Genomic DNA, 22,827 nt, shown 5'->3' on the forward strand with positions numbered 1-22,827 from the left:
AAATGTTTGTAAATAATAATAACGGTAGTAGTTGGAATCTTGAAATAGTTGAGGATCCTGAATATCTGATGAGGTTTGAGGATCCTGAATGCTTTGAGGATCCTGGCCCTTACAGTGGTTATGAATGATACTTCCCCACCCTGTCTAAGATCTTCTTTTAACCTTATTAGGAACTATGTATAACAGTAGATATTATTTTCCATGACCAAACCAAATGCTATAGGGAGGGTCTAGTTGTTCTCGTCCATAGCAATCACTACAACATTGTTTTTAGGTAGTCTCCTCTAAGAAGAACACTACCTATGAAGACGGCAGGAAAGAAGTAGCTTATGAATGCATGAACCTGAATTTTTTTGGGAACACAAACCAGTTAGTTTAGATGTAGAAACATTATCAATTTTAAAGAAACAATAGAAATGTGGAAAACAAATATACCACTCATCCAATATCCATAAAACAAGCTTCGAAACGATCCGTCAAATCAGTTTTGATGTGAGTGTAAGTATACGGTTTGGTTCGCCTAAGGTTGTGAAGGTAAGCATCCAAGTTGTTAAAGCTTTCTTCGTGCTCATTCTATGAGAAACTTATTTTGAAGCAGTTATGAGAGATAATTACGAATTGCTTGGTTTGCCTAAGGTTGTGAAGGTAAGGTTCTAAGCATATCCAGACACACATACACACACACACACACATATATATATATATATATATATACACACACACACACACACATATACAGATATATGTAGGTGACGAAAGTTGAGGTTTTAATCTGACATGAAAGGTTCCGGAGCATGTGGTCATTTTTAGGGATGAGCAGCGGAACTAGGTACCCGCTTTCGGAATCGGAACTGCCTCGGAACTGCAGGTTCCAGAGTCGAAACTGTCTTAAGTGGTTTCAGTTCCGATTTTTATTTTTACGGAACCGCTACCCGTTGGATACCCACCAAAACCGATATATATATATATATATATATACATACATACATACATACATACACCACATACGTTATAGAATACCCTCCTGAATAACATCATTTTAAATTCTAAAATTTTAAATAATTTGTTTTATACCTTTAAATGTCCATATAGGATTTTCACTTTGAAATTAAACTATCCATTCGTAAAATGAATTTCTAGATAATAGACATATGTTACTATTATGTTCAAGTTAAATTCTAATTCATAGAAATATTTGTTTAGCTATGGACTTCATTTCTTTGAATGCTAACTCATAGATATAGTTTTAAATGTTTTAAATATTCAACAAGTTTAACGAACCGGGTACCTGCTTGTGGAACCACTAGTTGCCGATTCTGGTTCCGGTTCCAACATTTTAGGAACCACCGGTTCCGGTTCCAGATAATTAAGGAGGGTACCTACCTACGCTCATCCCTAGTCATTTTACCAAAAAAAAATGTAAGTTATTTTTATTAAAATGGTCATTTATAAGGGTTTGATTACTCAATTTCCCTATATTATATAGGGATTCTTAAAAGTATAACATAATTGCCAATTCCCTTTAAAACATACTAGTTCTTATAATTACTTTTAGGGGGTGTTTCGCTAAGCTTATGTCTTTTCATAAGCACTTTTCAATTTATAGCTTATAACTTATAAGTTAAGTAAAGTTAAGTAAGTTAGGGGACTTACTTATAGATGTTGACTTATTTACAATATGACACCTTAATAAGCTATTTCTCTCCAAACATCTTTTTTAGCTTATGCCGGTGTGGAACCGATAATAAGATAAAAATGAGCTTAAATAAGCTTAACCAAACACCTCTTAAGGTAAATTACACCGATTGTGTGCCAAAAAACAAGTTTAGTTCTTATTTTCAAAAATTAACTCGAACTTGTATTATTATTAATATTTTTCACTTGCATCGTCTTTAAGACATAAAATGACTAATTTTCCATTAATAATTTATTTTTGAATTTTCTATTGTTTATTTATTTATTTTTAGAATAAAAAAACACAAAATCCATATCCCCTTCCCTTCTGCAACCCTAGAAACTTGGTAACCAAAGAGATGGAGAAAGAGATATATAGATATTGGGTTTAATAAATTAAAAATAATCATAAATGTATAAAATAAATGAAAAATAATTTATAAAGGGCATTTTTGTCTTTTCATATTTCAAAAGGGATGAAGAATGCAAATTTAAACTAATGATGGATGAAGCGTGAACCTTTTTACAATATAAGGGACAGTTCGTGTTAACTTTTGAAAATATGGACTAAACAAGTTTTGTGACACCTTCACAAGGGATGATTGGTGTAATTTACCCTTACTTTTATATCAATACAATAACATTTATTTTTGAGTAAATTACATGAATAGTCTCTCGTGTAAGTGCCAAAAGGCACGTTTAGTCCCTATTTTCAAAAATTAACTCGGACAATCCCTTATTTGTTTAAATAGAGCTGAAAATCACCCATTATAAAACACAGTGTCATTGTATGATTTGGTGAGTAAATGATACAAGCATATAAGTCAAAGCTTATTCGTTCATTTTGCCCTAACGGGAAAAGCAAAGCGATATCTTTGGGCCTCTCGGTGATTTGGTGTTGACTTTATAGTGTTGGAACCAACCATGACTCAATTGATATGTTCAAGTTGAAGTCTTATGTCGTCATCATAAATCAGAAAATCAGGAAATAAAATTTGGACAATGAAATTGATTCTAATCCATGTCTCATGTCTATATGATATCTAGTAGAATGGGGGGATATTTGATCACTTATCTAAGGACTAATATATGCTTTAATCAAAGTTCAATAGTTACTTTGGAAAGCACACTTTGCTGTTTAAATATGGAAGTTGTAATTTAGTTATAGATTTATCAAAGTGGGAGACTGTTAGATTAGGTGACTAAGTCATTAACTAAATTATTATAAGTTTAAATCATTAGCAAAGTCCTTTTGGGTTGCCCTCAAACCTAGTAATAGTCTAATTTATTAATTTATTATATGATTAATAAATTAATTAGAAATCAATAAATAATTAATAATATGTTTTGAGAAAAATATATCAATTTAAATTTATATTATTTAATTTTAAATTAATCATAAATCAGTTGAAATTAATTTTGGTATTAACTGGAATAATTAAAAGTGGAAGGACTAAAGGTGAAAAAGTTCAAAAGATTAAGCATTAACTAATTTTAGAACCTCCCTAGAGGTTGGAAGAATTCTAAGGGGTTCTGGAAGGTTTCTAGATATTTTCTTGGGCTCTAAGAAAACTTGGGGGGAAAGAAAATGGATAAGCCTTATCCAAGGAAATCTGCCTTATCCAAGCCCCTTCTAGTTATCTATATAAAGGGTCCTTAAGGCTGTAATTTTCGACCATCACATTCCTCAAAGGAATTCCAAAAATTCCCTCCTTTCCTCTCTCTCTCTCTCTCTCTCTCTCTCTCTCTCTCTCTCTCTTCGATAGCCTCCAACTTCTAGTGTTTGGGTGTGAGCCATCAGAGGCATGCAATTTCTGGTGATGGCTTCTAAAGTTCTACAAAGAAGGAATTCATATTTATTTACAACAATAAACTAAAAGGTATGCTTTTAATAACCCCTTCTCAATTTCAAAAATTGCAATCTACTTTAGGGTTCTTGAATTCGAATTATTGTTTGCAAATCATAGTGAGAACATAGATCCTTTAAGGTGTACGTAAACTTAAAATTTTATTTTTCCACCTAAAAATATGATTTTTGATATGTATAAAAACCATCAAAAGTATAATCGCATATATACCTGATTCCCCAAGTCTTTTCATCAACGGTTCTGAGTCCGAGGTAAGTTTTATTTAGATTAATTACATGTGAAATGATCGATTCTTGGTTTTGCTTAATTTTTTACTAATTACTTTTACTTTTATTTTACAGGAATGATTTATTGAATTAAGGCTTTAAAGATGTATTCTTGAACCTGTTTGTTGGTGCATCATATTGTTAAGGTAAAAAATCTTTTTTCACGTCATTTTTGCATTTGATAAGTATGTTGAGTACTGATTTTGGTTACTTTTTGTATGAAGATTATTGTTCTTTTAAATTCTTTTGGATTTAGATAGAGAAAGAAACCAAGATCAAATATGGAATTTAGAATAATACCTAGAAATTGGGGATTATTTTCCGGGACATATAGATAGGAGGATAAATACATAAGAGATATTGAGGTATTCAAAGGAAAAATGGATAGATACATAAGAGATACTGGATCTCCTTCTAGTTATTATTAAAACAATTTGTTTTCAATAAATATGATTTATAGGTTGAAAGGGATGCTGTTGTGGAAATCAATTTGTTTAGATATATGAAAATCAGATTTGTTTAGATTTAGAGTTGATTTTGATGAGCATGCCAACTTCAGGGATAGATCTGCCAGATTTGTTTACATATAGGGTTGATTTTGATGAGCATGCCAACTTCAGGGGTAGATCTGCCAAATTTGAAAAGACGGTTCTCTTCTTCCCCTGGATTGCGACGCAGATGCAGCGCAGTACTTCCTTTCTCGTTTTGGACCGGCGACCTGCATCAATTAAAAAGACTAATGAATCTAACCTTATTTACCCACATATATATACATTCATTTTGACATTAGGGTTCGTATTTCTTGAACCACCGCCGCAAGAGAGGGTTGCCGCCGCCAGATCTGTCGATTTTTCACCGGATGATGCCGAAGTATGAAGCTTCGTCAGAGAATCGTGTGTCGCCGGACTCCTGCTTTGGAGTCGAGAACCTTCAGTCGACAATGAGCACCGCTTATTTTTTTTTCTTCTTCATTACAAAAATACAAACATTTACAGTGTAATTCCTGCTGAGTGACCTTAATGCTCGAACCTCAATTCCGTATATCTTACAGGATTCGAATAAACAGTGATTCCTTCGTTTTTTCTTCAGGTGTAGCTCGGAGGTTGTTTCTCTCGTTTCAGGTCACATATCTCTCTCGCTCATTTTTCAATTGCAGGTTGGGTTTCTTTCTTGTTTTCATTTTTCAATTGCAATATCTCATTTTCAAGAATGTTTTGTGAAGATATGAACAAAGTTTTGTAGAATGATATGAAAAAAACATGTGTTAATTCTATGTTGTCAAGAAAGTTTCTAGATCGAAGGTCATTACAAGATTAAAAGCGAAGTTATCCACTTTATATTTTATTGGTTGAGAAACCAAGTAAATGGCTAATATCAGTATTAAAAATATTTGTTTCGTATTGTTAAAAGTGATTGTTTGTTTGCTTTTCAAAATTCTTTAGTGTTAGTAACTTGACTTGAAAGACGGGCTAAACATGGAGAGAAATTGGGACAAATCTCTGTATATTTTTCTCTCTCGTTTTCATTTGGTAAAGATTTGAAAAAACTCATGTGTTATTACTTTGTTGTGATCAATACAAGATTAAAATAAATCTATCCTATATTTCATTGGTTGAAAACCAAGTAAATCTAGGTCTTATATTCTTGGTGAAGGTTTAAAAACATTTGTCTTTCATATTGTTAAAAGTGATGAAACATTTGCCTCTGTGTTGTTTTTAAAATTCTATATGGTTAGTAATTTGACTTGAAGATGCACCAATGAGCTAAACCTAGAGGAAAATTGAGACAAATCTGTCAATGGTCTATAGTTATACTACCTATTTGTTCATCCTTTCTTGTCCAGTTCATAGAAATGCGTTGTTAACCATGTTTAACAATTGGTGTCAAATTTGGAGTCTGAATGATCAATGATCATAATTGTTATAAACCAGTAAAACTGCAGATATCAGACATGGTTTTTCCTTCCACTTTTATCTAAAGTGTTATTATATTCATGATCTCTATGCAATATAGCTTAGAAATGGTAACAAGTATAGCATTATCCGATTTATGTTAACCCCTAGTTTTATGCACTTAATTTGTTGGATATAGTATAGGGTTTTCATGTGTTAATTAGTTTTATAGTTTCATGACTTTGGTTAAAATACTAAGAAAGATCCCAATTAGAAATCTAGGTGTTTATTTTTTTGTTTAACTATTATTTATATTTTCCTTGAGCATCACAATCCTGTTTTGATCCTATAACACTAGCTTTGCTAGCTATATTTAACTTTCGTTGTGGATCATACATATTTCAGGTTCAAAAAAACGGATGAAAGATTACAAAATGCTCTAGAGCCCCTCTAGAGTTCTACCTACTACCTGGAATAGGGAATTCCTCATGAGTTATCGTATCTGCATCAAGAAATTTGTACAGGAAGTTCGTATATTGAAGAATAAGATAGTAATTCGAGTGTACTCATAAATTATTAGAAAAAGACGTGAAGGACAATTGTTGGGCATCACCGCAAACATGCACCCCAAGCCAAATGTTTACATTTTGTGCATGGCTAAATGATGAAGATGGTATGCCATTCATTTATCGTGCTCCACCACAAGAAAAAGAGGCATTAGCAGCGACAAAAATCGCCGCCGCTAAAGGTTGAATTTGTCGCCGCTAAAGGTATTACCTATGTCACCATTAATACTAATTTTCATTTTTTTAAAATCAAGACTTTTTAGGTGCAGAAAAATTGTTACATAACGACATCTAATTAGCACCCAAAGTGTTATAATTTCATACAAATACCAAAATATTAAACAACAAAAGTGTTATAAATTTATGTTACAACAAGTAAAACGTACAAAACACAAAATAATCATTTGACGAACCATCATCTTCGATCCCCTCATTTCGTCCTTGATGATCATCACTCGGTAGTTTCTCTGATTGAAAAAACTTATGAAGTTCCTACCTACTACAAATAGGGTCATTAAGCATTGCCCAAAGATTTTTCAACTATATAATAAATAACAACATACATAAACTTATAAGTTAAACTATCAATATAAACAAAAACTACTAAAGTACATTGCTATTTCTTACACTTAAATATAAGAAATATCAAAAGTACATTGCTATTTCTTGCATTTGGGACATAAACACAATTACAAAAACAACACGTATTTATTGATGCCAAAATACATTGTTATTTTTAAACTAGGGACAAAAAGCCAAAATACATTGTTATTTCTTGCACTTCGAACATAAACACAAGTTTAATGATAATATGTGAACACAAAATAACAGGACTAAATGTGAAAACAACCTAAACTATGTTACCCTTCTAAGTTATTATCAATTTATTCTAATGATTTTAAAGTTTAAAAATGTTAGCTTTTGTCAAATAAATAGTTCTTAAATTCATTTGATATAACAATAGCTAAGAATGGTGTAAAACTAAAATTTATATAATTTAGTTTATGCTGAATCCATGCGTAAAATTTTAGTTATTAAGATAATGTGGTTAAGGATAGACAATTATCTTAAACAATATTACTTTGAATTTTATTTTGGAAATTACTATTAAACAATATTCATTATAATTATTATAATATTGTGGCTTCCAACTTTGTAACAAATATATCTCTTATCATATAATTCAAAATATGAACAATATTGTGTCCAGACTTTTAAACATATCATATGTTTTAGTTATAATGTCTATATTGTTTTATTTATGTGTGCATGGATATTCACCTAATATATTATAAAGTTATAAAAACGTATTTATATAGCCAAAAACTAGGTTATAGTTATAAAATAACAAACAAGCAAACAAAAATTATTGTTTTTAGAACGACTTGACTTTAGTTTGTTATATAAGTGTTAATGCAACTTATCATCTATAACAATTTAATATTTTACTATATTAAAATTAAGATATATATTTTGAATTTGAATTAGAGTTGTGTAAACCATTTTGAGGACTCGAAACATGATTGTTAGAAAATTAAGATATTAAAAATTTTACAAAAGAAGAAAATTAATATGTATATGCTTCCAACTAATCCGAAATAGGGTTTAGAATTAATTTTTAAGATAGTATTTAATAATAATTATAGAAAAAAATACAAAAAAACTTTGTGTAAAGGGGTCACGATTCTCATTACCTCAACAAAGTGTACAGGAAGCAAGATATATACATGAGATATTGGGCCAAAACCCTAGGACTATACTAGTACATGGGCTACGACAGATATGGGCTACAAGACTAGATACATGTACAATATACTACACTAACATCCCCCCGCAGTTTGATCGGGAGGATGATTCCGAACGTTTAAACTGGTCTTGAAGTCGTTGAATAGTTGAAACGGGAGACCTTTGGTGAAGATATCAGCGTATTGAGCGGAGGATGGAACATGAGTCACACATACAAGACCGCGAGCAACCTGATCGTGCATGAAGTGGATGTTGATCTCGATGTGTTTGGTATGTTGGTGTTGGATCGGGTTTGCAGACATATAAACTGAACTAATATTGTCGCAATAGACAATGTTGGCCTTCGTTGGAGGACATTGAAACTCACGAAGAAGATTACGTACCCAACACGTTTCTGCAACCGCGTTTGCCACGCCACGGTATTCTGCCTCTGCACTAGAATGGGATATAACGCCTTGACGCTTGGAGGACCAAGAAATGAGGTTATCACCTAGAAAAACATAGTAACCAGAAGTGGATCTGCGGGACACCGGACACCCGCCCTAGTCAGCGTCAGAGTAGGCAACCAGATCAGATGAGGGAGAAACATACAGTTGGAGACCGTGATCAAGTGATCCTCTGACATAACGAAGAATGCACTTGAGGGCATATAGATGAGGCTCTCGAGGATCATGCATGAAAAGACATCTGTTGAACTGCAAAGGCAATATCAGGACGGGTGAATGTAAGGTACTGAAGAGCGCCAACAAGACTGCGATATAATGATGGGTCGGAGACAGGAGGGCCGGTGGCATCCAACTTATGAGTAGTCTCAGTTGGGGTACGAGCTGGATTGCAATTTAGCATGTGTGTCCGTTTAAGTATCTCTGAAGCGTACTTTTTCTGAGAGAGGAAGAGAACCTGAGGACCGCGAGTAGCAGATATGCCCAAAAAATAGTTGAGAACTCCAAGATCAGACATAGCAAACTCACGGCTAAGTTGAGATATGATCGACTGAAGCATAGTTGTAGATGAGGAATATAATGCACTTATTGAAAATGGTACTTGGGTATTGGTTCCACGCCCATCGGGAGCCAATGTTATACGATCTATGTGGTTATTCAAGCAGAAGTTTAATGCAGATGGCACTCTTTTGCGTTACAAAGCGTGCCTTGTTGCTAATGGGCGAAGCCAGCAGCCGGGAATTGACTGATGAGACCTTTAGCCCTGTCGTTGAACCGACCACTATACAAGTACATGGGCTAAGACAGATATGGGCTACAAGACTAGATACATGTACAATATCATTACAAACTCACCTAGAATTCTACACTAACACTTTGAACATGGAATATTGATTGAAAACCAACTATCATTACAAACTCACCTAGAATTCTACTCTTAACCTGTTAACATGTGGATCAACAAAATGTCATCTTAGTATCATATGACCACAACTCAATAAGAGTGATATCATGATTCATATTTAAATTTGATATATTTTCCGTATAGTAGTTATTGAAAATATCCACTAAGAAATAAAAAATAACATAAACATCTTCTATTTTTCTTGTGCCTTAAGATAAAAACAACAATATGCAGCTTAAAAAATGTAGGTTGTTGAGGGCATCCTTGTGTCATACACCCACTTCGGCTTCTTGGTTGTATTAATGACGTATAACTTCTCTTCATGTGCTTCCAGTTACGAAATAAAAGTATTCATCAATTCAAACTTCCTGGCTGCTCCATATTCAGCTAACTTGCGGTCTATGTAAATATTCATCTGCTCCCTGTGGGCTATATCCAACATGAAACTGATCGTATACTCTTTGGTTGCTAGTCCCTCAAAGTAGTCTTAGACAATCTCAATTGTCTCATCCGAATATTCGGGTGTTTCCATTTGCCCCACAACAACTACGAATGCATGATCTTTGTACCAACATCTCGACTCTAAAGCACTGGTATTTGTCTCGGTATAAGCGGAAGCTGGGAGCATGACTTTCTTAAGCTCAATACGGTTCACTCTGACATCTATATTTAATTCTTCATATTCTTTAAGTTGGTGTTGAAGGGCACCTAGGTATGCAAGATCAATGACTACTTCTGTGGCCAAAATACCATTTTCAATCTTATATGCATGTTGAGTACAGAAATAACCGTTGATCTTGTGTACCTAGGTGCCCTTCAACACCAGCTTGAAGAATATAAATAACTGAAGATGGGTGTCGGGGTGAACCGTGATGCGGTTAAGAAAGTTATGCTCCCGGCTTCTGCTTATACCGAGATGAATAAGAGTGTGTTAGATCAGAGATTTTGGTACATATATCATGCAACTGTGGTTGCCTTGGGGCAGATGGAAGCATCCGGATATTCAGATGAGACAATTAAGATTACCCAAGACTACTTTGAGGGACTAGTAACCAGAGAGTATAGGATCAATTTCATGTTGGATATAGCCCGCAGGGAGCAAATCAATATTTACATAAACCGCAAGCTAGCAGAATATGGACAACCGGGAAGTTTGAATTGATGAATGCTTTTGCTTCATACCTGGAAGCACTTGGAAGAGAAGTCGATGATAACATCTTATGCGCCATTAATACAACCAAGAAGCTGAAGCGGGTATGTGACACAAGGGTGCCTTGAACAACCTACCTACATTTTTCATGCTTCATATTTTTGTTTCAGTTTCAAGCACAATGCAGAGTACAAGGTATTTATGCTATTTTTTTATTTCTTACTGTTTATTTTCAAAAACTACTTTACAAAACATATATCAAATTTAAATGAGTCATGATATCACTCTTATTAAGTTATGGTCATATGATACCCTATGATACTGGGATGACATTTTGTTGATCCACAAGTTAATAAGTTAAGATTAAGAGTCTAGGTGAGCATTTAATAATATTTAGCTTTTAATCAATTTATATGTTCAAAGTTTCTTTGTATTTCTTTTTTTTTTTCTTTAATTTTTATTAAATATTATCTTAAAAATTTGTTATAAACTTATTTTGGAGTAGCTGGAAGCATATACGTATTAATTTTATTCTTTTGTGAAAATTTTAATATCTTAATTTTCTAACAATGATGCTTGAGTCCTCAAAATGGTTTTTTGTAGTTGTTATAAGATCGAGTATGAAAACAGAAATCAAAGTAATGAATGAATTAAGAACACACGATGTAAATATGATCTTGTTGGCTCGATTATGCTCTTGAAAGATACAGAGAAAAATAGAGTACACATTGCTCAGACTCGAAAGATTACTCTAACTCTAGTATCCATCCCCTATTTACAGGGATAACAAAAGCATACAAAAAAAATACATAAGGCACTAAACGCTACAACGTCAACACTAACTATGCCCATATGTAAATATACAAACAGACTTCGACACTAATACATGACCTCATAGACTTCGACACCTCACAATCAATTTCGACCTCAACAGTCTCCCCGTTTGTCATCAGTATCGAACCTAAGTCATCAGCATCTAGGCCGCTTGATGCAAAGCTCTCGTTATCTCAGTAAAGCTCTCGTTATCTTTCAGTATCACAAGCTTGAAATAGAAACTTGGTATTTTTCCCTTTCTTGTTCTTTCCCACAAACATAATACCAAGAGGCTTGTTGCAAATCTCTCCATCTTAAAAGTTCTTTAAACTTGCTTGACTTTTCAACATTGATTGGGCCAAAAATTCTCTAATGAGTCTTACCCTAAGCCCAAAATTAAATATGGTCCAATAAAGCCCAAATCGATGATCCACTAACGCCCTTAATAACAAGGTCCAAGAAAATGGCCCAAAGAAGCCCATTTCCGGATCGAACGCAGGGCGTTCCCTTGTGGAATCCTGGGCGTTCCTCACCAGTCTAGACCGCAAGTCCCGGTCGGAACGCAAGGCGTTCGCGGACCTTATGCAGCGCGCTCGCGCCCAGATTCCAGAAAGCGGCCATTAAGCACTTAATGCTTAAGCCATACCAACAAAACGTAGATCCAAGTCTTCTAGAACCCCTAGAACCATCAAGTCACTGACTTGGTGACTTTGCATGCCCCCAAAAGTCCCAACTTCAAGATATAGCAATCAACTTCCATAAAAATTGCTTAATCTCATGCATGGGTTTCTACAACTCTAAAGGTGCAAACTTTATGAGTCTAAGACATCACTAACATCCAAAAGAAGCAACTCAAACTTCTGGATTGATTATATCCACAAGATCTCAACCATAGGACCAAAAAGGGACCTAAATCCCCATAAACTTATATCTAAACCTCAAATGAGCAAGGTTAGGGCTTTATACCTGAAATGAGGCCAACACCTAGGACTTAAGGTGTTTAAATAGGTCCCAAACCCTAAAATTTAGGGTTTAAACTTTGCACGTTAACGCAGTGCATTCCCCAGGGGAACGCCTTGCGTTCGGGCTCAGCCTCCCAGAATCCAAAATTGACAGAAATGATCCCTCTTTCCCACAAACATGCAAAAATATGGCCCCAAAGCAATAGTTCAATATATAACGGACCAAACTTTAAATAATACATGGACAAAGCGTTACAATTCTCCCCCACTTGAATCAGACTTCTTCCTCGAAGTCCGTCGCCACGAACAACTCGGGCTAATGTTCCCTCATCTCATCCTCCAACTCCCACGTCCACTCAGATCCCTTGCGTTATAGCCACTGCACCTTAACCAACTCCACAACCTTGTTCCTCAAGGTTTTTATCTTTCGATCTAAGATTGTCACCGGTCTCTCGATGTAATTCAAGCGATCATCCACCTGAATATTCTCCAAAGGCACAACTGTGGAATCATCCACTAAAAACTTTCACAGTTGGGAGACATGAAAAGTGCTATGAATCTGACTGAGCACGGCTGGAAGACCAAGACGATAAACTACCTGGCCTACCCGAGCCAACACCCTGAAGGGACTAATATACCTGGGGCCCAACTTGCCCCGCTTCCTGAACCGAATGACTCCTTTCCAAGGTGACACCTTCAGGAGAACCATTTCTCCCACCTGAAACTCCAAATCCGATTGGCGTCTGTCAGAATAACTCTTCTGCTGACTCTGAGCTGTTTGGAGCCTACTCCGAACCTATTGTATTACCTCAGTGCTTTTGAGTACCACATCGGTACTCTCCATGACCCGCTGACCGACCTCATCCCAACAAATCGGGGTCATGCATTTCCTCTTGTGGAGCATCTTAAAAGGAGATCGATCAATTCTAGCGTGATAACTATTGTTATACGAAAATTCCGCTAAGGGAACATACGTATCCCAACTCCCACCAATATTCAATACACACGCACGCAAAACGTCCTCAAGAGTTTGAATAGTCCACTCACTCTGACCATCGGTCTGCGGATGAAATGCCGTGTTGAAGTGGAGACAAGTACCTATTTCGTCATGAAATCGCTTCCAAAATTTGGAAGTAAAACGAACATCTCGGTCTGAAACCACGGTTACTGACACCCTATGACGTGCCACCACCTCGCGAACATAAATCTCAGCTAACTTCTCTACATAAATACTCTCCTGGATTGGGATGAAATGCATGCTCCTGGTCAATCGATACACGATGGCCTAGATAGAATCCACTTCGCGTGTGGTCCATGGAAGCTTCATAATGAAATCCATTGTGATATCTTCCCATTTCTGCATGGGGATCTCCATGGGAAGATCATTTGCATCTAAACATTCATCAATTTTAACAATTCCATATGCATATGAATCTATTGGGACCTTATCAAACTCATATATTTTCTTCTTACAGTCATAGGAAGTTGAATCATATTTCTCCCTTTCGAAAGCTAAAAAGGGCAAAAGCTTCCTATGTTGTTCTTTGCTAATGTCTGACGAATGATGCAATGCAGTCAATTTACCATACAAACGCTTAGCCGAATTACAATATATATTTCATTGTTTAAGCAAAATAATGTTATTAGTTCTAAGACATTCTCTATCAAACATAATATTGGTCAATTGCAAATCTAAATGATCTATTCTAGATTTTTTGGACTCCAAACATCTATGAGTATCTAGCAGTAAAGTCTTAGATCTTTTAGCATCACTACTAGCGGAAATAAATAGATCATTAACATATATAATAGCTTTATCAAACTCAGATAAAATCGAATTATATGAACTAGAAGGAATATTTAAGGATTCGAAAAGAGAATGTTTCTGTGAAGTCATGGGAGACTTATGAGCAGTGGTCGAAACAAATCATCTCCCGGTAAACTTCTCCCCATCCTCTTCATCAAACCTTGCGAACATTGCTCCATGAGTCGGGTTTCGCATCTCCTCATCATCTAATCCCGATGACCAGATTTGATACGTCCCTTTCTCATCATCCATTCCCTTCGCAACCAAAGATATTTCTTTAGTTTTCATTCTCACCTCTTCAAGTCTCTCCACATAGTAGGCTTCGTCCTTGACTTTACTCTTCTTCTCATCTCTCTTTCTCAGCATGCAATCACTTGCCATGTGGTTCACACCATTGCAATAATGACAGTCGAACCCTAAATCTCCCTTGAGATTCTTCTCTATTTTCTCTTCCTCAGTCTCCACTTCCTTTTTCTCCACTCTCTTCTCCTCATTCACATTCTTCCCAGAAGAACTTCCTTTCATCTCACTCGTTCTTGACTTCAGATTAAATGGCTTTTTGAAGAATTTCTTCACTCGATTGTTCGAGTAAAAAGCAACAACTTCATCATTTGAATTTACAATTAAACCTTCATCTTCCGATCCCTTAATTTCAGCAGTCTCTTTCTCAGCTTCTCTACTTGCAACCTTCAACATCAGTGCCAAAGGGCCACCCAAACTGTTCCTCGTTTCCTCAACAAACTCATTTACTTCGTTTTCATGAGCCTTCAACACATTATAGAGATAATTTAGAGAAAAATAGTCGAAGCTTTGTTGAGGTTTTATCATCAAGCTGACATTGCGCCATTCCTTATGAAGTCCCATGATGAAATTCAGGTTGAACTCCATTGTTGGCCTGTTGATTCCATATTTGTTGCATATGTAGATTAGTTCATTCAGACGATTGTAATAGAGCTCAATAGATTCACCTTCTTTTTGCTTGAATTATCCTAACTCAAGCAGACACAGTTTAATAGAGCTTATCTTCGTCTTCTTACTACGTTGGTACTTCTCCTTCAATGTGTCCCAAATTACCTTTGAAGTCTTGCAAATATGCATATAATTGTAAACAACCGGTGGAAGAGCACCATGGAGTTCAAACATACATCTCTTCTCGTTTTTCTTCTATTTTTCTGCTTGTTGAGCAACATCTTGATTGGAAGCTGCAGTTCCAACATGTTGTAACACTATCGGAGCAAACTTCATCAATGATACATTTCCAGAGATCCTCGTCGATTCCATTCAAATAATCCTCCATTTGATCAGCCTATTGATCATAGTATTATGGAATCAACATAGGAATTTTTGTTGATGAACCGAGAAGATGAGAATATGAGGTCATTGTGTTCATGTTGAAATTCGACATTGTTGTACAGAAGATATTTGAGAAAAGCTTTAAAAATTGAGATCGGATGGTTAAAACTTCTAGAAATCAAACACCGAATACTCGATTTAGAAAACAAAACGCATAATCGAATCAAAACAAATGATCTGTAATGATTTTCAGAATCAAAAGAGCAGAATATTTTGAATCTAGATAAAGACTCAAAAAATTTTGAAAACCAAAGAAAATCAGATCACAGCTAAATGAATCCTGCTCCGATACCAAATGTAGTTGTTATAAGATCGAGTATGAAAACAATAAATAGAGTAATGAATGAATTAAGAACACACGGTGTAAATATGATATGGTTGGGTCGATTATGCTCTTGAAAGATACAGAGAAAAATAGAGTACAAGTTGCTCATACTCAAAAGATTACTCTAACTCTAGTATCCATCTCCTATTTATAGGGATAACAAAAGCATACAAACAAAATACATAAGGGAATAAACGCTACAGCTTCGACACTAACTATGCCCCTATGTAAACATACAAGCAGACTTCGACACGAATACAAGGTAGACTTCGACACTAATACAATGTAGACTTCGACACCTCACAATCAATTTCGACCTCAACATTTTTACAACTCTAATTCAAATTCAAAATATGTATCTTAAATTTAATATAGAAAAATATTAAATTGTTATAGATGATGAGTTGCATTAGCAATTATATAATAAATTAAAGCTCAAGTCGATCTAAAGACAATTTTTTTGTTTGCTTGTTTGTTATTTTATAACTATAGCCTAGTTTTTGGCTATATAAATACCTTTTTGAACTTTAGAATATATTATGTCAATATCCTTGCGATGCGCATAAATAAAGTAATATATACATTATATACTAAAACATATGATATGTTTAAAATTCGTATAACATCCTGTTTCCTATCATTTTCATATTTCAGGACTGTGGACCGGAAGTTGATTGTGTAAAGGGTTTGGGCCTTACGAAGGTAATGTTTAAACCTTTTTGGAAGGAGGCAATGATGGTTATGAGATCTAAACCTTTGAATTGAGTTTTTTGGCCGAAAGGTAGAACGAGAAAAATCATAGGTCAGGTTCTTGCATGAAATATGGATTTTTATTCGTGAAGTTTTAGTCCAAGATATTTAGATTATATATTCGAGCTCTTCAATATCTTTCCGTGGATATAAAAACCATCGAAAACGAAGTTGGAACGAAGAAGTTATTACTGTTTGAAGTTATGGCGGTTTTGAGTTAAGCCGAGTACGTGAGTGTACTCAAACGTGTACGCTGGGCGTACTAGGGCATCCCTAGTATGTTGGGCATAACTTGAGTACCCTTGGTGTACGCGATTAGTGCCCAAACATTATTTTCATGGTTTGAGCCCTATTTAAGCCCCTTAACTTCTCCAACACCCTCTCTTGAAACCCTAACCCTAGATCGAGCCTTTAGAGCAAAAGAAAGATGTTTTTAAGTACTTTGGAGTATTTTTGGTGCACCTTAGAGAAGAAAGAACTCATTCAAGAAGTGGTGGTTGCATTGGATCTTGTTGATCCAGATTTTGTTCACCTTCATCTTTCTTCTAGATGATGAAATTGTTAGATCTAACAAGTTTTGAGTGTTATAAGTTTTTGGTCACTTTAAGTGCATAAAACTTAGATCTTGAAAGTTTGTGACCTTGTTATGGATAAAGTTAGAAACTTTATCCATCTAAACATCATTTTGATTCAGATATGAAGGTTGGAGACTTGGACTTAATGAATTAAGTTGAAAAAGATGCTCTTTTGGGTCCCTTTGAGACTTAATGATTAGATCTTGTTTGCTGGGACAATTATAATGGATAAAGTTGGAAACTTTACCCATTATGGAGTTATTATGAACCATAAAAATGTAATCTTTAGTTGCAATGTCTTATTGGGTTGAGAACTTAGGGTTTTGGTAATTAAGCACTTTATAGCCATGCAAAGTCATAAAGTTGGAAACTTTATGACTTAGGACATCATTTTGGGTTTGGATCTGAGTTCTAGACGTAAGGACTTAACAGAATAAGCTCTTAATGGAGTTTTAGGATTGGGTTGTGTACGCTGGGTGTATCTGGTCGTATGGTGCACGTACACGATCAGCGCCCTGCTTTTGGTCAAAATTAGTGTACGTTGGGCGTACTCTCTTGGTACATAGGGCGTACTCCGCTGGGGAGGAAATATTGACTTTTGGACATTGAACGTAATTTTTTGACCAAGTTTGACTGTAGGTCAAACTTGAGGGTTTTGATTGGTGATTAAGATTTTATTTTGTTCGGCTGTTAGTAGATTCGCAGGAGCAAGCAATGTAGCAGGGAACATATAAACAGTGTTCTCAGGTTTCTTCATTTCATGTGAGTTTCGCCTCATTGTACCGTGGGTCGAAGGCACCAATGCCGACCCACTAATTGTGGTTATCTGTTGGTAGAGGGATGCCTTAGGGACTATATATATTCATGTAGGATAGACTGATGACTCTTTGTCTAGATTCTTTAACATGTTCCTTGTTTGGTTGTGGTTCTAGAGTAGGATCACCTGTCCGGGTGGCTATCTCACCTCTGAGAATATACGGTTATGCATTCATGGTATGTTAATATTTAGTATGTTGTTATGGTATAGTGATTTGTTAGATCTATATCCTAGTATTGAGTATGTTATTATGTTGTAGTGATTTGTTAGATTTGTATCCAGGTATATAAGATTGGTGGCTATCTCACCTCTGAGAATATACGGTTATGCATTCTTGGTATGCTGATATTTTGTATGTTGTTATGCTATAGTGATATGTTAGATCTGTATCCTGATATCGAGTATGTTATTATGTTGTAGTGATTTGTTAGATCTGCATCCAGGTATATAAGATGTTATGATGTAGTGATCTGTTAGACCGTTATCTTGGTATATAGGATGTGACTATGCGGTAGTGATCTGTAGAACTGTACGATTATCTGTAATTGCTGGTTATCATCTAATGGAGTGCCTTAGGGACTGTATCTAGTCATCTAAAATAGCCTCTGAACACTTGATCTAGGCTTTATTTCACGTTTCTTGTTTGGTTGTGGCTCTAGAGTAGGATCATCTGTTCAGGTGGCTATCTCACTCTGGGTACTTATGGTTACGCATTTCATGGAGGTTAGCTGGTAGCGGGACTTTGTGTTGTGAGAGGACTAATAGGCGGTGGTGAGTTGTATGATTGTTGTATGTATGTATTGTGTGCCTACTTTTTCCTTGTTTGTTTATATGTTGACATATGGTAGTAGTGGGTTGAGGTGGTCCTGCTTTGTGTTGTAGGCCAAGATATTCGGTGCGGGCTGACTGTAAGACGTAGGCACGGAGGCTCGGGAAGAGTGGTTGGGTTGAAGCGGTAGGCCAACAAACCCTGTTTTTTCTAGCCCAATGACTGATTGGACTTGTTGCATGTTACCATTCTTGTCGAAGGACTGACTAGGCCTGAACATTCTAACCGGGAGGTCGTGGGCCGTTATGCATGCTTGTATCTTTATCGTATGGGGGAAACCCACAAAACTTTATGCTTACCCAGTTGTTTATTGTTTCCGGTATCATCGATGGCTATGGGAAGGCGAAGACGAGATTGTACACACTTATCAGTAACATCAAGGTTTTCACATTTTCTATGATACTTTGATTTTTAATAAATGTAATTTGGAATAAACGTTTTTCTTAATAATGGATTTATAAATTGGAAAGTTTTACCTTAATAAAAATGAAAAATTTTAGTTGTGAAAATGAGACGTTACAGTTCGACACAAAATATTGTTCTTATTTTAAATAATATGATAAGAGATATATTTGTTAGAAAGATGGAAGCCACGATATTATAATAATTATAATAAATTAATGTAATTTACAAAATAAAATTCAAATTAATATTATTTAAGATAATTATCTATCCTTAACCACATTATTTCAATAACTATAATTTTACACACGAATTGTGTATCGAAAACTGGCACCGCCATTGAAACTGGCATAGTCGTCCAATTATCTAGTTCTCATTATTAGCCTAAACTGGCTATGGTTCTAAACTCGGTTTGATCCGGTTCGGACTGGTTGCTCATCCTAGTTCCAACTAAACACCATTAGCTTAGTCAGCCTTTATCTCGCCTACTACCTAATACCATGTAGGTTCATCAAACAACCAGATCGGTCCTAAAAAGATCAAACAATTTCTTTAGTGATGTGAATAAACTATTGTAGAAAGGGTTAATGACTTATCAGGGTAACATAGTTTAGGTTTTGTTTGGTCTCTTACATTTTTTGAGAAAACTTCATAAATAGTCCTTGTGCTTTCCTAAAATTTGTGATATAGTCCTTAAGTTCAAAAAACCTTGTACATGGTCCATATGGTTTCAAAACTTTTATTGATCGTTCCTTATTGCTCACTCCATTATATTTTGTGTATAGACACGCCTTCGCTTTGCCCCGATCCTCAGAAGTACAAGACTAAGGCACTCTTTTGTGCCTTCAGTACAAGGTACTAGGTACTGGACTGCTCTCCAAAGCCTTCAACATTAAGTTGGACTGCTCTCCTTGGGCCAATAGTATAAATTGGACCGTCTAAGCCTTTTGGCCTTCAACACATAGCTAGACCACCTCAACCCACCCTCCATATGTCGACATCCCTATCAAATAAAAGACTCATTTTATTCCTACATGGCAGCTTCTCCAACTAAAAAGATTTCAAAGTAAACTACCTAATATTCTCTTCATCTTTTAAAACCCCCAACACTTTCTCCTCGTTCGTTTCTTCCCAAATCACGCCTCAATTTCCTCCAATTTGGCCTTCTTGATTTTGAAACTGTATGGTGCTTCAAATTTAAAATAAATCTTCTATTTCCGTCTACTTTTCTCCAGAAATCAAAGATAGTTTACAATGAAATGAGGAATTTAATTTCAGTTTTGAAATCATATTTTTCCCTCACCAATGTACCTTTTGACTCTCCATGTTACTTTTTTTGGTTGTGTTTTTCTTATAAACCCTAACATTTGTGGTTGATTTGAATTAAGTTCTATTATTTTTCCTTATTCAATGATTTAAGGGTTTTTTTTATTATTTTTTTAAAATTTTTATATTATTAGTTTATTTACCATCCCAAACACCGCTGCTCATCTTCCACCAGATGGTTTAACCATCAGTTTTAGTTTCGGGTGTTTGGAAGATTCATTCCTTTTTTTTGTTTGTAATTCTTCCAGATTTGTCTTTTGTTTTTGGGCTTAAAGAAGAAACTGAGGTGATGCAATTTAGAGGGTATGACACTTACAAGATGTAAGTCACAAAAGATGGAAGAATGAGGGTACAACTATGTTACATTGTCATCTTTTTATATACTTTTTCAAGAAAGAAGAATCAGGAGTTTAATCACAAAGCAAGTAATTTTACTACGCTTCTAAAATGTTAAATGCATTTCGTTATGTAATTTTTTTTTGGTTATAGGGTTGTTAGTGTTGGTCCTCGCAAAACTTGCTATTAACTTTTTAAACAAAAATAATGCCAAGACATGTTCCTCACAATGTGTAAGGATACACATTTCATTTGTGTTTTAACCATAGTCCACACAAAAAAATGTTGTTTATATCCACAAAACAAAAACGAGTTTTTCTTTATTTTGATGAAGTGCTCTGTTTTTTAAGCTCAATCTAGCAACTATATTTGACAATTTTTTTTTGCAAAATCTAGTGTTCTCAATTTACTTTTCATAAATGGGGTACTTTCCGTGTTTGTTTTAATTTAATTAAAATTGGTACATTGTCTGTTGTATTCTATAGTACTTCAACACTTTTGTTAATTGTATCTTGTAGGGAGCTGCATTGAGGCCTGGTCTTTCTTTCTCCTTGTTCATTTGAATAAAAACAACCAAAGTGTTAAAGCACCTGGTCATATTGCTGATAACTTTTTAAGTTGATGTGCAAGGTCATTGAATGACATTGCTGATAACTTTTGGAGTTGATGTGCATGGTCATTAAATGACACTCAACTTGAACAAGTTTTTTAATTGTTTTTTTTTTTTTGCCATTTATTGGAACTCATATGCAAATCATGGTACACATAGGCCTTCAATTTAATATCTATTTTCCGATTAGAGATTGTTTTAATACATCTTCATTATACATTTTATTATTGTGCATGTAATACATATATTATTGTATGTTACTATTCTAGAAATGCAAGTCTAAGAGGATGGATCATGCACATAACTAATGAGAAACTAATTCATGTACAAGGATTTCAAAAATGCACCGGTGACCAAACCGGTCGTCTTACGAGGTCAATGGTACAATCGGTTGGGCTGGTCCCAAAAACGTCATTATCAAATCATAGTTAATTTTAAAACTAATATATATATATATATATATATATATATATATATATATATATATATATATATATATATATATATATATATATATATATATATATCTGTGTGTGTGTGTGTGAGAAAAAAATAATAATACATTTTCATATATTGCTGACACTAATGTTTGATCCAAAAAATATACGTATTAAATTAAATAGAAGAAAAATGGTTATTGTCACTGTAGTCCAACAAAGTTTCGTATATTGGTTTAAATGGTCTCTCGTATTTTTTCTTTTGCGTTTAATTGGTACGAAATTGTGTTTTTAGGCTTTAAAATGTCATTATGGAAAATTTGAAGGGGTCACTCGATTACCCTATCCTGATCATCAATTTGGGTTGTTGACGAGGCTCTGACACACCACACAAACACATCACAATCCATTCTCTTTGTTTTTTTAAATTAATTTTGGCATCGAATTTTTATGATCGGAGCATCCAACAATTTAACTTACTTTACACAATTTCTTTTGTTACTCGACAATCATCGGCAACTAAATATTATCACAACCAGATTCTACCAAATCATTACCACTTGTGAGGCGAAATCCACCGTTGGTGAACCACCACGGTGTTGCCGGTGGAAGTTTTCGATGCTATGGTGCTCACTGCAGAAGAGACGGGAAGTTTCAAGAGGGTGGTTGCCCCTTTCTTTCCATAACATGACTTGGAATCCGATCATTTTGAGCTGAATCACAGACCCCCTCCATTTTCTCGTCGAATCGCCTCTATATCTTTGGTGTTCTCCTTTTGTTTCTTTTATTTTTAGCACAAGCAATGGTTGGTGATGGTGGTTGTATATTAAGTGGTTATATAGAAAGGGTTGGTAATGATGGTTGTGTATCAAGTGGTTTTATGGTGACTAATTGAAGTTGCAATCAGTATATCGGGTAAGGGGGAAACATATGTCTTTGGGGATTTTGGTGTTGGGTTTGGATTAATAGGTATGAA

At 35.0% G+C, this 22,827-nt stretch overlaps 1 long non-coding RNA gene across 8 annotated transcripts; it reads left to right on the top strand.

Annotated features, from left to right (window-relative positions):
* The first annotated feature begins 4,329 nt into the window (after positions 1-4,329).
* Positions 4,330-21,593, top strand: LOC145061712 (uncharacterized). 8 transcript variants are annotated; one of them, XR_013687289.1, is made up of 8 exons: positions 4,330-4,804; positions 4,898-4,964; positions 6,106-6,470; positions 16,424-16,471; positions 18,794-18,866; positions 19,083-19,121; positions 20,717-20,817; positions 21,323-21,593. It is a non-coding gene; the product is annotated as an uncharacterized LOC145061712 (long non-coding RNA). The 8 variants fall into 8 exon arrangements; XR_013687288.1 differs by adding an exon at positions 18,571-18,704 and having other exon boundaries at positions 18,794-19,121; positions 21,323-21,592; XR_013687287.1 differs by adding an exon at positions 18,571-18,682 and having other exon boundaries at positions 4,331-4,804; positions 18,794-19,121; positions 21,323-21,592.
* The last annotated feature ends 1,234 nt before the right edge of the window (positions 21,594-22,827 follow it).

Source organism: Lactuca serriola, chromosome 7, assembly GCF_051521515.1.
Source record: "Lactuca serriola cultivar US96UC23 chromosome 7, Lser_US96UC23_V15, whole genome shotgun sequence".
NCBI lineage: Eukaryota > Viridiplantae > Streptophyta > Magnoliopsida > Asterales > Asteraceae > Lactuca > Lactuca serriola.